Source organism: Ambystoma mexicanum, chromosome 11 (genome assembly GCF_040938575.1).
Source record: "Ambystoma mexicanum isolate Mex_15411 chromosome 11, UKY_AmexF1_1, whole genome shotgun sequence".
NCBI classification, from domain to species: domain Eukaryota; kingdom Metazoa; phylum Chordata; class Amphibia; order Caudata; family Ambystomatidae; genus Ambystoma; species Ambystoma mexicanum.
Genome location: NC_090934.1, coordinates 351,041,399 through 351,055,394, shown reverse-complemented (window position 1 = coordinate 351,055,394; position 13,996 = coordinate 351,041,399). Strand labels below are relative to the sequence as shown.

Here is a 13,996-nt window from a genome sequence, read left to right as displayed (position 1 = left end):
TCCTTGGCCTTCAGCCCAGGGACCACATCTCTCCTGCATTAAAAAATCTTCACTGGCTGCCGTTTGCTGTACGGATTACATTCAAATCCCTTTGCATCATCCACAAGGCTGTCTGGGCACCACACTATCTTCAACTTATCTTCAACTTTATCTCACTAAATACACTCCCTCTAGACCACTACATTCGTCTGGCACCAACTCTCTCTGTGTAAAGCATTTTGCTAAACGGAGAGTAGGTGGTTGTTCACTTTCCTCAGTGGGCAACCTCCTATGGAATAGCCTCTGCGCTTGAGTAGGATCTTCTCAAATTCCAGAAGCTCCTTAAGACTTTCCTCTTTCCGTCCTCCTTCCCTTCTTCTCTCATCTGCTAATCCCAAAGTTGCTGCGATCTTGTAGATCCTCGGGCCCTGACCTCTCACACCAATCCTGCCCAACTCCCATCCATCCATCCACAGCACTTGCATCTGCACACACTCCGCCCTGGAGGTTTGCACTTAGACCTCCCACGGCCTACAGTTGAGCATCAATGGCGCTGTACTTACCATTCTACTGATACAGCATATTACAGGCAATGCGCAGTGAGCTGCTATGCTGCTCTTTTGGCAGCTAAGAAGGCCTTTTTGAAACAGAAAATCTACAAAGCCCTTAGTAAGCCCAGGGAACCATTCTCAGTGGTCAGATCACTATCCTCCATGGCTAACCTCACCATGTCTGTTACTCCGTCACAGGAGCTCTGTGACTCTCGGTCCCAGTTCTTTATCTCCAAGATAGATTCCATTCAGGCTAACATCCGCTGGCCAAACAGGCTACCACCCAAGTTAGTACTGCTCCAGCCGGTTCCTGCAGCCGCACACCTCCCCAAATGGTCATCATTCCCTTTGTTTTCAGAGACACTGATCAACGCAGCAATTAATAAACTTAAATCCGCTGCCCCTTCTGATCCGGTGCCATTATCGGTGCTGAAAGATATAACCATTGACCTCTTGGGTGAGATCACCCAAGCTATCAATGGCCCTTGATACCATTGATACATCCCTAAGGAACTGAAGCAAGTCACTGTTATTCCTGTTCTCAAAAAGCCTTCTTCGATTCATTCTAGTCAGGATTTCGACCGGACCAGGGCACAGAGTGTGTCCTGGTGTCGGTTTAGGACGATATGGCTAAGCTGGTCGATGAGGGTGGATTGGGTGCCCTGATTCTACTCGATCTATCTGCAGCATTTGACACAGTCGACCACTCCACCCTGCTGGCTCAGCTTGCCCACACTTGCATTGCAGGCCAAGTGCTGGCCTGGTTCACCTCATTCCTGGTCGAGAGAGGCCATGTACTATGCCTTCCAACCTTCTCTTCACGTCCTTGTTCCCTTTCTTGTGGGGTCCCTCAGGGCTCTGCCATGTCCCCGATACTTTTCAACATTTACATTCAGCCACTTGTGCGTCTTTCCATGCCTTCGGCATTAAAGGCTACTCCTATGCTGACGACACGCAAATCCTGATCCGGTTACATATGGATCCGGCTGAAATGTCGTCATGCCTTTTTCAGTGTCTTTATGCCATGGGAGATTGGATGAACCACAACTGGCTGAAACTCGCAGGAGACAAGAGGGAGTTACTAGTAGTGGTGGGTGTCATCAACCCCCCCCGCACTGATCCTGCACTCTGCGTGTCCCCTTTCTGGCCATCAGCTCTTGGGTCACTCCCTCTTCCAGTCACCACCTTTCAAGAATCTTGGGGTTATGCTTTCTTCCAACCTCTCGATGGACTGTCAGGTCTCAGCCGTTTGTAAGGAGGGGCATTTCCCCTTGAAAATCTTGCGGAAAGTGCTCCCCTTTATTGCGCCCGAACTCCGGCCACCAGCTGTAGCTCCCCTTGTTTGCCCAGGAAAGGAGTGATGGAGATTGGGCGATAGCCGGGCAGGATGGGTTCGGAAGACGGTGCTCAAGTGAGTGCTTCAGGGGGGGGGTGGGAGTGGTTGCAGAAGTCAGCCAAAGCAGGAGCCAGGGAGTCAATGTGGTCCTTGATGGTTTTGGAGCAACAGGGATGAACCTGTTTTGACGAGACTTTCATAGATCAGACTTGTCTAGAAACCTTGTCTGGGGAGAACAGAGGAAAGGCAGAGAAGGAGGAAGGAGAGGTGGCCAAAGAGGGGCCAGAGGAAGAGCAGGGAGTAGAGGGAGGAGGGGGAGAGGAAGAGAGAGAGAGGAGAGGATGTCCTGAGTTTTAGAGATGAAATGAGAAGCCAGAGCCGTGCATAGGGCCTGGGAGGAGCCCCTGCTCCTCATGTTCAGGTAAGTCAGTCAAAAGAGTGTTGCAGGGGTGTCCCTGCATCCTTAATAATGGAGGCGGGGGACAGAAATTGCTTGGGCCCCCGTTTTCAATGAATGGTCAAAATACGTTTGCGGGCAGATTGTATAAATCTGATCTTAGTAGGCCTTGTGTCATACAGATCGTGCAAGTGCGAGAACGAGAAGTGCAATGGGAAAGGGTGGGGGGAGTGCAAGGGAAAGGGGAAGGCAAAACAGGGCAGTACGGCTCTGGGCAGTGCAAGTAGAACAAGGGACTGTAGGGTTACAGTTACAGCCCTAAGTGTGTGGTAGGCCCGGAGGCAGTGCAAGGGTGACTGATTAAGAAAGAGCCTGGAACCCAGTGAGACTGAGGATAGCCAAGCAACCAGTCGGTACAGCAAACAGTGTAGGTCAGCAGAGGAGGGATAGAGAGAAAGCAGAAGAGGAGAGTTTTGAGATGCTTCCATTACTTCAGGTGGTCCGGCTCAAGTTTGAGACGGGCAGGGACGCCATTCCGGAGGGAGGCACAAGCAGAGGAAAGAGATCTACCGCCCCCACCCTCCCACTCTCTGCCTGGAAAAGCGTCTAACCCTTGAAGACTTTGAGGTAACTGAGCAAAGGGCTCAAGAAGGAAGGTACTTGGACGAGAATGGTGGAAGTAGTGTGGGCCCAGGCCCCAGAAAGCCTTGTGGGCAACGCAAAGGGTCTTGAACTTGATCCTTGCAGCCAGTGGAGAGATTTCAGGGCTGGAGCTATACGGTCCCTGGGCTTGAGGCCAAGGATAAGTCTTGCAGTCCTGGTTCTGGATTAGTTGCAGAGGTGACGGAGAGTAGAGGAAGGCAGAATGAGTAAGAGGCCGTTGCAGTAGTCCAGTCTATAGAGAACCAGGGCTCTGGTGACAGTGAGCTTCTGGGGGAAAGTGAGAAAGGGAAGAGTCCCTTTGAGGAGGTGCAGCTGGTAGTGGGAATTCTTGGCGACGTCCGAGATGTGAGGAGAGAAAGAGAGTGGAGTCAAAGATGACACCAAGGTTTTTTGCCTTGCAGGAAGGAGAAAGAAGAGGGCCCAAGGTTTAGGACTATTTGATCGGAAATGAATAATTGACCACATTTATTTGTTTCTACCCACCCCCCTACTACCCTCCACTTGACCCTATTTCCTTACCCCACCCCACATCTATATTTAATTTAAATTGATCAAAATTCGTAAAGAATTCGAACAAAGAAATTAGGTCAATTCTGAAAAGGTCAATTTGGGCCACGATCGAGTATGCCAATACCGGCCCAAAGCGGGCGGCCAGAGCGAGAAGGAGGGTGGGGGGCAGGGGTCCCAGCTCAGTCTTACTGGCATTAAGGCAGAGATCACTGGAGGCACACCAATTCTGAATCGCAGATCGACAGTTATTAATGAGCGAGAGAGGAGAGAAGGCTGAGGAGAGCCATCTGCATAACACTGAAAGTTAGAGAAGGTAGAGATCAACTGTACCAAGGGAGAAAAGTAGAAGTTGAAAAACCAGGGTGAAAGGAGAGAGCCCCGGGGAACGCTACAGGTAGAGAGAGAAGGGCGGAGAGAAGGGGACCAAGTTGGACCTGGAAGGGGCGGCGGTAAAGAGAAAGGTGGTCAGACACTCCAGGGCCGAATCCGTGATGCTCAGGTTCTCACAGAGTCAATTGATCAGGATGGCCTGGTTGACAGTGTCGAAAGCAGAGGAAAGATTGAGGATGATGACAGAAGGAATGCTGGAATCAAGGTTAGAGAGCAGATCTTCACAGGTGTTCAGGACAGCAGTTTCCGTGCCTCCGACAGCTCTGAAGCCAGACTGATGGTCATGGAGACAACCCACAGATTCAATGTGGAGAGTAAGCTAGAAGATGGCCAGCTTTTCCAAGAGTTTGCCCAGGAAAGGGGTGATGGAGATCGGGCGATAGTTTGCCGGGCAGGTAGGTTTTGCAGACAGTTTGAGGAAGGAGTGCTAAAAGGGAGAGGGGAAAGTTCCAGGGCAAAAGAGTGGTTACAGAAATCAACCAAGGCTGGCGTTAGGGTGTCAATATGGTCTTTGATGATTCTAGAGGAACAGGTGAGCACCTGTTGGGCGACACTTTCATAGATTGGATTTGTCTAGAAACCTCCTCAGGTGTTGTTGGAGAGAAAGGAGAAAGGAGGAGAGGGAGAGATGGCCAAAGGGGGGCTGAGAGAGGAAGAGGAGATAGACAACAGGGTGTCCTAAGTTTTAGCAGAGAAGTCAGGGGCCAGAGCCGTACAGAGGGCTTGGGAAGGAACAGGAGAGGTAGAGACTCCAACAGGATTGGCCAGTTCCTTGTAGATTTTAAAGAGTTTGGCCGTGTTGTTAGATGCCACAGAGACGTAGGCTTGAATGTGTGCTCTCTTCTTGGACAGTACAGGAAGTCTGCATTGCCTTTGGAGTAAGCGGCAGTCCAGTTTGTCAGAGGATGCGCCTGAAACCCTCCACTTCCTCTCAGCCATCTTGCACTTGCGTTTCAGGACGGCGAGGGAGAAATCATACCAAGACTTGCACTTGGATTTAGGCTTCAGCTGGATTCACATGACAGGGGCAAGGCTGTCCAAGGTGTTCGAAATGGAAAGATACAGATTAGCAAGGGCTGTGTCAGGGTTTGAGTCAGACGCAGGAGTAGCAGAGAAAGTAGAGGCAAAGGCATCCACTGACACATGCTTCATGGTCGAATGACCGAGAAGGTTGGTGGCAGTGCTGGGGGTGGCGGGAGGGGGCTTTACCTGAGGGATAGAGAGTTTCAGATGAGGAGTGGTGAGAGGGTCAGAGAGAGGGATGTCTGAACTGATGAGACCATCCAAAGTATGTCTGGCAGAGTGTGTCGGGACAGAGGGCAGACTGGAAAGAGTGTTGCAGAGGTTGCGGAAAAGCCCAGAAGAGGGATTCAAAGCATCCAAGTGGATGTTAAAATCTGTGAGGAGGAGATGTTGAGGCAAGGAGAGAAGAGGCCAGTGCATTCAGAGAGGAAGAGGGTGACCTGGCCAGGTGGCCTGCAGATGGGGCCACAGTTAGAGGACAGGAGAGCTTGAGAGCCTGCAGACCTCGAGAGCCTGCAGACCAGGCATTCAAAGGAGGAGTAGGCCTGCATAGGGGCGACAGGCCGGGAGCCACTGTGGAAAGATCAGGGCTACTCCACGTTCAGGACGGTTGGATCAGGGATCTTGTAGCCCACAAGGAGAAGAGTGTCAATACTCTTGCCAGAACTGGCCATAAACCATGTCTCGGTGAGCCTCGTTATCCGGGAAAAAGTCTGAAAATTCCCTCCACAGACGTTGATTAGCAGCTGCCAGGATGGCACCAGCTTTGGCCTGCCCGGGGTGGAGCCCTGCATTCGAGTACACCTTCTTCCCATAGGCCTCTAGCATTTTTTCTTCCTTGCCCAGTAGTGCTCAAGTTGAGGTGCCTGTGGTAGAGGTCTGAGGCTTGGCGTTCATAGACGCTGCCCGCAATAACTGAGGAATGTGGTTGGGGGTGAACTGACAAGAGCAGAGTGTCGCCCGCCCCCCCCAAACCTGCCTGAATTTTGCATCCAGCCTTTTATTTGTTGGCCGAGTAGAGTGGGGCTTGAGCTAACCCTTCTTCACCAGAGACTACACGTCCTTTTGCAACAGGATACCAGATCTGGATTTCGCCTTGGTGAGTACTTCCGCAAGTACCCCTGACTCCGGCAGCTCCTTCTGGGGCTGAGGGATGCCCAGGTATTCAGCTAGTCCAGCGATCCTATTATGGAATGCCCTCGCCGAACAAGGCGTGTCCTGCTCCTCCTCATCTGTGTGTTGTTGGTCACCTGAGTTAGAAGGTGTTTGGTCTGCCACCGGAGTTGGCCCAGGAACTGGCGGTGTAGAAGCTGCAAACGGAACTACCATAGGCATGGGCAACGGTGGTGGTCGAGGCAGCATCTCCTAAATTATGCCTTTAAGGATGTTCCTCATCTGCCAAGACTGCATGAGGGTCAAAAACATGTCAACAAAAACAATCCTCGCAAGCCGCCCGAGTGTGATCCTGCACCAGGGCCGGCAGCAGCGGAGTAAAGGCCTGTTGTCTGCTCCCACCTTGTGAGTACATGCCCTCATGGTACTGTGCTTGACCCGGAAAGGTCAGGTATGAAGTGGTCCACGTGATCGGGGTCATAGGACCCCAATCTGCTCTGGCCATTGGCTCGCGCCTTTGCAGTCCACCCTGTTGGCAGACTTCTGTCCTGGGCACCGTCTTGTCAGCGCCTTCCGCACGTGTGACCGTGGATGATGTGGGCCTGAGCTTGACCTGCATGCCTGAACGCTTCGGCTCTGCCCCATCCTGCACCTGAGGTGTAGGCCTGGTAGGCAGTTGGCCCTCGTCATGGGACTGGTAGTGCTGTCTGCGCTGCGTGTAGACACCCCCTCAGGCGTGAGTGTGTTGACAGAGCTGAGCCCCTTGGGATGTGTCCCGGTACCAGAGTCATTAGGCTCCTCAGCGGTGGTACCGGTAGGGCCCTTTGACCCCCTCGACCATTAAGCCGGTAGCTACAAGAGTCTTGGTATCCTTTCTACCTTAGCAAGTGTCCGGTTGACCCCTCCGGTCAGCAGGCTTCCCCCGGAAGGATTCGCCCCCTGTGGGGTGCTTTTGAGAAGAGTACGCTTACCCTTCTTGGTCTTCCTGCGTACATATTCCTTAACGCTCTACGGCGGAGTCCTGGAGAACAACTCTCACCACAGCGCAAGCCGGTTTCTGAGGGACTGGGGCATGAAAGTGTTGCACGGTGAGCAGCCGTCCCATCCGTGGTCTTCCCCCTGGCACCGGAGGCAGAGCTTGTGCGGATCCGACGTGGGAAAGGAACAGTCGCACTACGGGCACTTGCTGAAGCCAGCCGCAGCAGACATGCACCAGGGACAGACTAGGACACCGGTGGACGGTGTTCCCAAAACCTGAGGATTCGCAAAAAAGCAAAATATTAGGGAAAGCGCATGGAATTATGAGGCTTGAGCCTCACACAGGTGCGCTGGTGAAAGCAGTCGACGCGGAAAATGACTGGGGTGTGGCGCCTTGGTTAGGAGAGTGCATGCTCCCAGGGCCGCACGCGTATACATGGAATGGGAAAGTGTTGTTCCGTTCCAGTCCCTAGCGAGGGACGCCCCATACAGGATGGAGGAAAGGGGACGGGACGTAGGAGTGTATTCATTAACACTTAGAAGCCAGAAATCTAAAAAGGTTGTAGCCAGTGCTGCCTACTTAATAGTCATTTTCAAAATACGTCATTCATTTGTGTGAACCAATGTGTTATTAACAATGTGTAAATGTTTTCTCATGCATTTCTTTTCGCATGAGGAATTTATAATTCCTTCGCGTGTCACTCTTGATGTAAAACGTTGTTCAGCAAGGTGCACATCACAAGAAAATAACCCCAAGGAAAACAAAACAAGGAGTAAAAATACTAACAAAATAGAAACAGACAAACATGAGCCAGTCACCCAGATTTCATCCACATAGGTCCACTTTTTATTTGCAATTCAGTGATACCAGTACATCAGTGCCAAAGAATTATCTGTACTGTTATTACTTCCTGATCTAAGTATGACGGTAATCTGCATATATTACCACTTGCAAAGGTAAAGGATACAAAAATACATCTATGTTAGAGATAAAAACGACTTTTACTTGCCTAAAAAAAAAGAAAAATCCCACTGGGAATGGTCCTTACCTTTTACTCCCTAAAAAATATTTTACTTACAACTTGGTAAAACAGAAAAATAACCAGAGTTCAAAATATCATTGTTGATAGGCTCTGAACTCGGGCTGCAGATGAGATGTCCTCTATGAAAAAATGTAATTAAGTATCCTTACAGATCTGGGGCTTCACCTAGTGAAGAGGATGAAGGGAGAAAAGGATGGCCTGTTATAGCAGCATACAAACATGGTTTCAACTAATGTGCACCAAGTGATAACCCAGGGTTTTGCTCAATACTCTGGGCTTAAATTCTTAGGGCATGTTTTAATCTTGCACTTTTGAGAACTAGTTACCACAGCAGATAACTAGGTTAGTATCAAGTGCAAAGCGGACCAAGTCAGACAAGTCGTATGGCAACAAATAACAAAACAAAAAAAAAAAGAGTCAAGTTGTATAAACCTCAATGAGCAACAATTTAAGGACATTGATGAAAAGGCAAGGAATGAGCATGCTGGACAAAGCACTGTGAGAAAGCCTTAATGAGCTTAGTGCAACAATATACAAAAAGCTAATGGCAGCAATGGATGCTTCACTAGTAAAAAAAAAAACAAGCTTGAGGCAGAAGGTAATTTCATTATCGCTTCAGAAAGCGATCAGAATTTCGACCACAAGAAAGAAAAGGTTTTTCCAATTACAAGCAGGTACAGTGCTGATGGAATATACAGAATCCAGAGATTCAAATCCTTCAGTGCAGGAACTTGGATTTACTGCAAACCTGTTATTAGAAAACAATGCCAAAGAATGCTTCCGTTTCCAGAACAACTACATAGCATAAAACATGAGTACTTGCGCCTCTGAGAAAACATGGGTTCAGTAGACTTGGCGTTTTGTTTTTTCATTTTTTTGCGCACAAACTCAGGTTAAGTAGAGATCAGTTTGGTGCGGTCAGCACACTGGTGTAGGTTTGCATTTGGAGCTTCACATCACCGATATTGGTGGTGGTTAGGGATGTAACGGTATTACGGTATACCGTTAAAGATACCGTGAACCACTTAATTGAACAATAATAACCGTCACATTGTTTATACCGGTATACCGTTCATACCGTTAAGTGGGCTTTTCAATCTGATTCGGAAAGGCTGCAGTAAGCAAGTGCTGCACAGTCTTGGTATTGCACTGTTGGATGTGCCGTCTGCCAAGTAGTTTCAGCTTTAGCAGTTTTTAATGCCATTCCATAAACCACACGTGCCTGACACAAAAGCAATATGTTAGCAATAGGAAGAATAAATACAGTGCCAAGAAGGAAGAGGGTTTTTTTTTTAAAGTGCTCATACAGCCTGCGGGCATCGAGGCGCTGTTAAAGAAATTGGTTTTGTTTATTTAGTTGCGTAATTGTTTTTGTCTTCGTTGCGTATTTATAACGCACTTAAGCACCCATAGGTTTCTAAGCGCGGACCCATGGATCGAACCTGTGTTGCTTCGTGTCGTCTTGCTTCCAAGGCACGCACGTTGCCGCTGAGCTATCCTCCCGGGACTTTGGGTTGGTGGCTTTGGGGTTTATATATTTATAATGGATAATGTTTTCTAAACATATGACAATGGGGGATTTGCCTGGTTCTTTCATTGAATTTACATATAATAAGTCACACTGTGAAATGTAATCATCTCTGTGGGTATTCCCTGCTGCCATACCAAAGGGTAACATGTCTGTGATTACTGAACACCTTTTGGCCCGGAAGTAAACTAAAGAGAGTGAGTGAGTGAGTGAGTGTGTGTGTGTGTGTGTGTGTACAAGCGTATACTACCATCAGACTCCATTGATCTGTGGCATGCAGATTATCAAGATGGCAACATGTTCATCTTCACCAGTAGCCAGTGGGGGAGCTAAAAGCCTAAAGGACCATTTAAGAAAACCTATTCGGTTTGCTTTGCCAGTTGCAGCAGGCCCGCCCCGCCCCGCCCCGCCCCACACGTGTTTGTGTTTGGTGGAAGCAAGGGATGGCATTTCAGTGGAAAGTATGTTGAAAAGCCCAATTCTGGCCCTGGGTGCCTGGTTTTGTTTGTGATGATAAACCTGACAATTTATGACCTTTTAGAAAATATTTGTTAAGATTAGTTAACTCCACCTGCTATACCACGATAACCATGATATACCGTCATTTGGCAAGAAGGTTATTGTACCGTCATAAAACTAATACCGTGACCCCCCCCCCCCCTAGTGGTGGTTGTTGTGTTTTTTATTTTTTTTACACCGAGTTCTTTGAATTGGGGTCTTGGATCACAATGCCGTGGATTAATTAGTCTGTAATAAACAGGGTGATTAGTATGGTAAAATTATGATCATCATAAGATGTATTATGATTGCAAGAATCGTGTAATATGGGATGATAGATATCCTGTTAATGTTCACAGTTAAGCCCCTGAAGAAGGGGATTAGGTCCCTGAAACGCGTCGAGCGACTGCTTTAACCTCTGAACAATAAAGACGTTTTTTGACCATATATCTTCTGGAAAGTTCATTTGTGTCAGAGGAATAATACAAGTATATACATGAATGTATTTCTTTTTTATATTATAGAGCTGATTGTTCAGCCTTGCAGGGGACGGTAGTGTCCATAAATTGGGCACCTTTGCTTCAAAAATAAGAACTTAGGTGTGCATTGTTAATGATATTTTATTTTTTTAAGCATGGCCACTTAGACAGGTTCTGCCAAGCCAAGAGAGAGGAGCCAATGGAAATTATTATGGTGTGAGCTTAAGGACGATTTCATGCAAGTTAACCGTTGTCCTACAGGGTTCAGCAAGGTCAGACCATGTGTTGTCAATGGAGGGAAGTGTCTGAAGGAAAGGATAAAACGTATGCGACAGGGCCATGGACATGGCCATGTCTAGGGCGACCCAAGCACCCATCATCTTATCCTGTGGTTGGCTCTGGCATTGTCCTGATAGACAGCCTATCTGCCCCAGAGGTGGTGTGAGTTGTGAAGGACTACCCTCCCTGGCACCCCGATACACAGTCATGTACATTGGTAGCGATTTCCATGTCCCAATGCCCATCAGCCTCTGTACTGGCCAGGTCTCTTTCTCTAATCCTTCAGTTGATTCCCCAGAATAGTACCGATCAGAACTGCCTAGTATCCAAATGCAAGACCAAGAGATTACAGCTACCAGCATGCACAACCAGAGGAGCAGCACCTTTCAGAGTCCAACAACAAGGACAAGTACCATAATGCGCCTGGCTCCAATGGCCAAAACTCAGATCAGGAGGAGAAAAATGACTACCTTGTTACAAAAGTCTGTCCTTATCCGAATGGGAGACCAAACATCGCCACAGTGTCCCCAGTGTCACTTGAGGAGCAGTGGAGCAGCTGCAGCCGAGTTGGAGCCAGCAGGGAGCAGCAAAGTAATGGGAGAAACCCAGGAAAACTCCAAAGATACATATAGACAGTGACTTACCTGGCACAGGAGAAGAACAGAGGGCAAACAAAACAAAGCCAGAGCCTGCTTAGCAGGCTGGAAGGAAATGGAGGCTGAAAAGGGGGTGGTGCTAAAGGCCATTATGAAACTGTAAGGTGGAATAGCAGCCCACAAGGGGAGGAAATAGGAGTAGTTGGCATAGATAATATAGAATTTGATGCAGAGAAACAGTTGCTGCGAGTATCCAATAGAGGAGGTTTTCTAGACCATAAAGGGAGGGCTATGTAAATCATGGAGGGACAGGTGGCAGTGAAAGATGTTCATATGAGGTCTGAGGAGATGAGAAGGACGAAGACACCAGAGAGGAGTATGCCTCAGGTGGAGCAGGGGTTTGAGGACAGTAATGGAGTGTTTAAGGAGCGTGAGGGTAAGGAGCTGGGAATGAGAGAAGTGGTACTAATTACATTGTAGGTCTGAGTGAGGGCAGGTAAGAGGAAGACCTGGAGGGAGCTGGGGAGTTAAAGTTAGAAGTGAGAGAGGGAGTAAGATCAGGAGGGAGTGGAAACGTAGGCCTAGGAGGTATAGTAAGGGAGGCGGGTGAAGTATGACAAGAAGTGAGAGGCAGAGTAAGATCAAAAGAAAGGGGGAGAGTAGAGATAGGAGGATTGAGGAAGAGTAAGACCAGGAGACCCAGAGGAAGAGAAGAGCAGTAGAGTTAGAATACGAGTTGTAAAACCGTCCGAGTAGAAGAGGATTGCCAGGAGGTCAGGTTACCCTTTATATGTCACAGAGAAAGCAAGAGGGAGGTAGATAAAGCTTCAGCCTTTAGGCCTGCACAAAGAAGGATAACAGACAGTGGAGGAAGCCAGTCTATAGCATACCAATACTACCAAAAAGGTTTTGAGAGTTGGAAACCTGGGTTAGTGAGATGTTTGTTTGTTTATTTATTTATTTATTTATTTAGTATAGCGCGCAAAACCCAGGGGTAACAGGGCGCAACAGAGGTCAGGAAGATAGGATTGCATAAAAACTTGGTTACAGAATAAGATAGGCATGAGAAAAAGAGCATTGCATTTACAGTTACATTGTGTGGGATGTGCATATATACATATAATTGAGCGAAAGCTTACAGGTTTACATATTAATACTGTGCATAGGGGCAGTTCGGTTGCATTTACATATTTACAAATTAAGGCTGTACATGGTAGTCAGGTTATAGCACTGGCATGATCAGATTAGATGGCAGGGTTAGTCGTGAGGATCATTGGCCCGCAGCCAAGTGAGGGTGTTTCGCCTGAAGCTAAAGTAGGATTGGTCAGTCCTAATGTGGAGTGGGAGGGCGTTCCAGTGTTGGGCTGCCAGGACAGGGAAGCTGCTGCCGCCGGTTTTCTTTTGTCTGAAATTGGGTACTTGCAGGCAGTAGGAATTGATCGATCTGGTGGGGCGGGAGGACGTTTTTTTCTTTATTCTGGATGCGAGATAGGGGGGGGCTGTGTTGTTTAAGCATTTGTGGGTGAGTGATGCCGTTTTGAGGGAGATGCGGTCATGGATTTTAAGCCATTTGTGTTCTCTTCTTTTGTTGGAGATGTGTTCCTTAGAGGGTAGGTTGAGGGCTGTTCTGAGAGCGTTGTTTTGTAGTGTCTGTAGTTTGTTGGTTATGCATTTGTTGGCTCCTAGGTACATGGCGTTGCAATAGTCCAGTCTGGATAGTATTAGGGCGTTGGCTATGATGATGCAGCTAGCTTGGGTGAGGAAGGCTCTACTTGCCCTAATTAGCTTGCATGTGTAGGCGGTGGAGGATGCTAGTGAGTTGACTTGTTTTTTTAGTGACATGGTTGCATCAAGGTGAAAGCCTAGTGTTTTCACTGTTTTGGCCACTGTGATGGTATTGCCATCAATGTTGAAGGCCTTGTAGTTAGAACTGAGTTTTTTGAGATTGGTATTGGATCCGAGGAGCAGGATTTCGGTTTTCTCATCATTTAGACATAGACCGTGTGTGGCCATCCATGCCTGAATGATGAGATATATTTTGTTTACCAAGGCCGTATCTGAAGCGTAGTTGCCTGAAAGGGGTATGAGGATCTGGGTGTCATCTGCATAATTGGTATATGAGACACCCAGTCTGTCCAGCTTGTCAAATAGGGGCTTGGTAAAGATGTTGTAGAGGGTGGGAGAGACGCAGGAGCCTTGGGGCACCCCACAGGTTATTTTAATGGGGTCTGCTGAGGCTAGGGTGGAGAAGACCCTCATAGTTCGGTTGTCCAGGAATGATTGGATCCAGGCTATAGCCTCTTTCGAGAAGTGGGCTGCTGAGGCCAGGTGTTCGCACAGGACTGCGTGATCCACCAGGTCAAATGCTGCCGACAGATCGAGGAGTAGTAACATAGCAGTGTTCCCTTTGTCGTTAATCTCATTGATCTGGGTTTTAAGATCGATTAAGGCTGTCTCGGTGCCGTGCTTCGGTCTGAAGCCTGATTGGTGGGTGCCTAGTAGTTTGTGAGTTTCAAGATATTGCTGAATCTGCAGGTATGCTACTCTATCTATTATCTTTAACAGGAATGGCACCGTGGTGATGGGCCTGTAATTGGTGGGGATAGCGGGGTCTAGGGTTTGCTTCTTGAGGA

At 48.3% G+C, this 13,996-nt stretch overlaps 1 protein-coding gene and 1 non-coding gene across 4 annotated transcripts in view; both read right to left on the bottom strand.

The window, feature by feature from the left end:
* PPP1R8 (protein phosphatase 1 regulatory subunit 8) overlaps positions 1–13,996 on the bottom strand; it is a 407,852-nt gene that overhangs the window by 307,488 nt on the left and 86,368 nt on the right. The gene's annotated exons all lie outside the window — the stretch shown is intronic.
* On the bottom strand, positions 8,214–8,342 carry LOC138505419 (small Cajal body-specific RNA 1). The gene has a single exon (XR_011280205.1). It is a non-coding gene; the product is annotated as a small Cajal body-specific RNA 1 (non-coding RNA).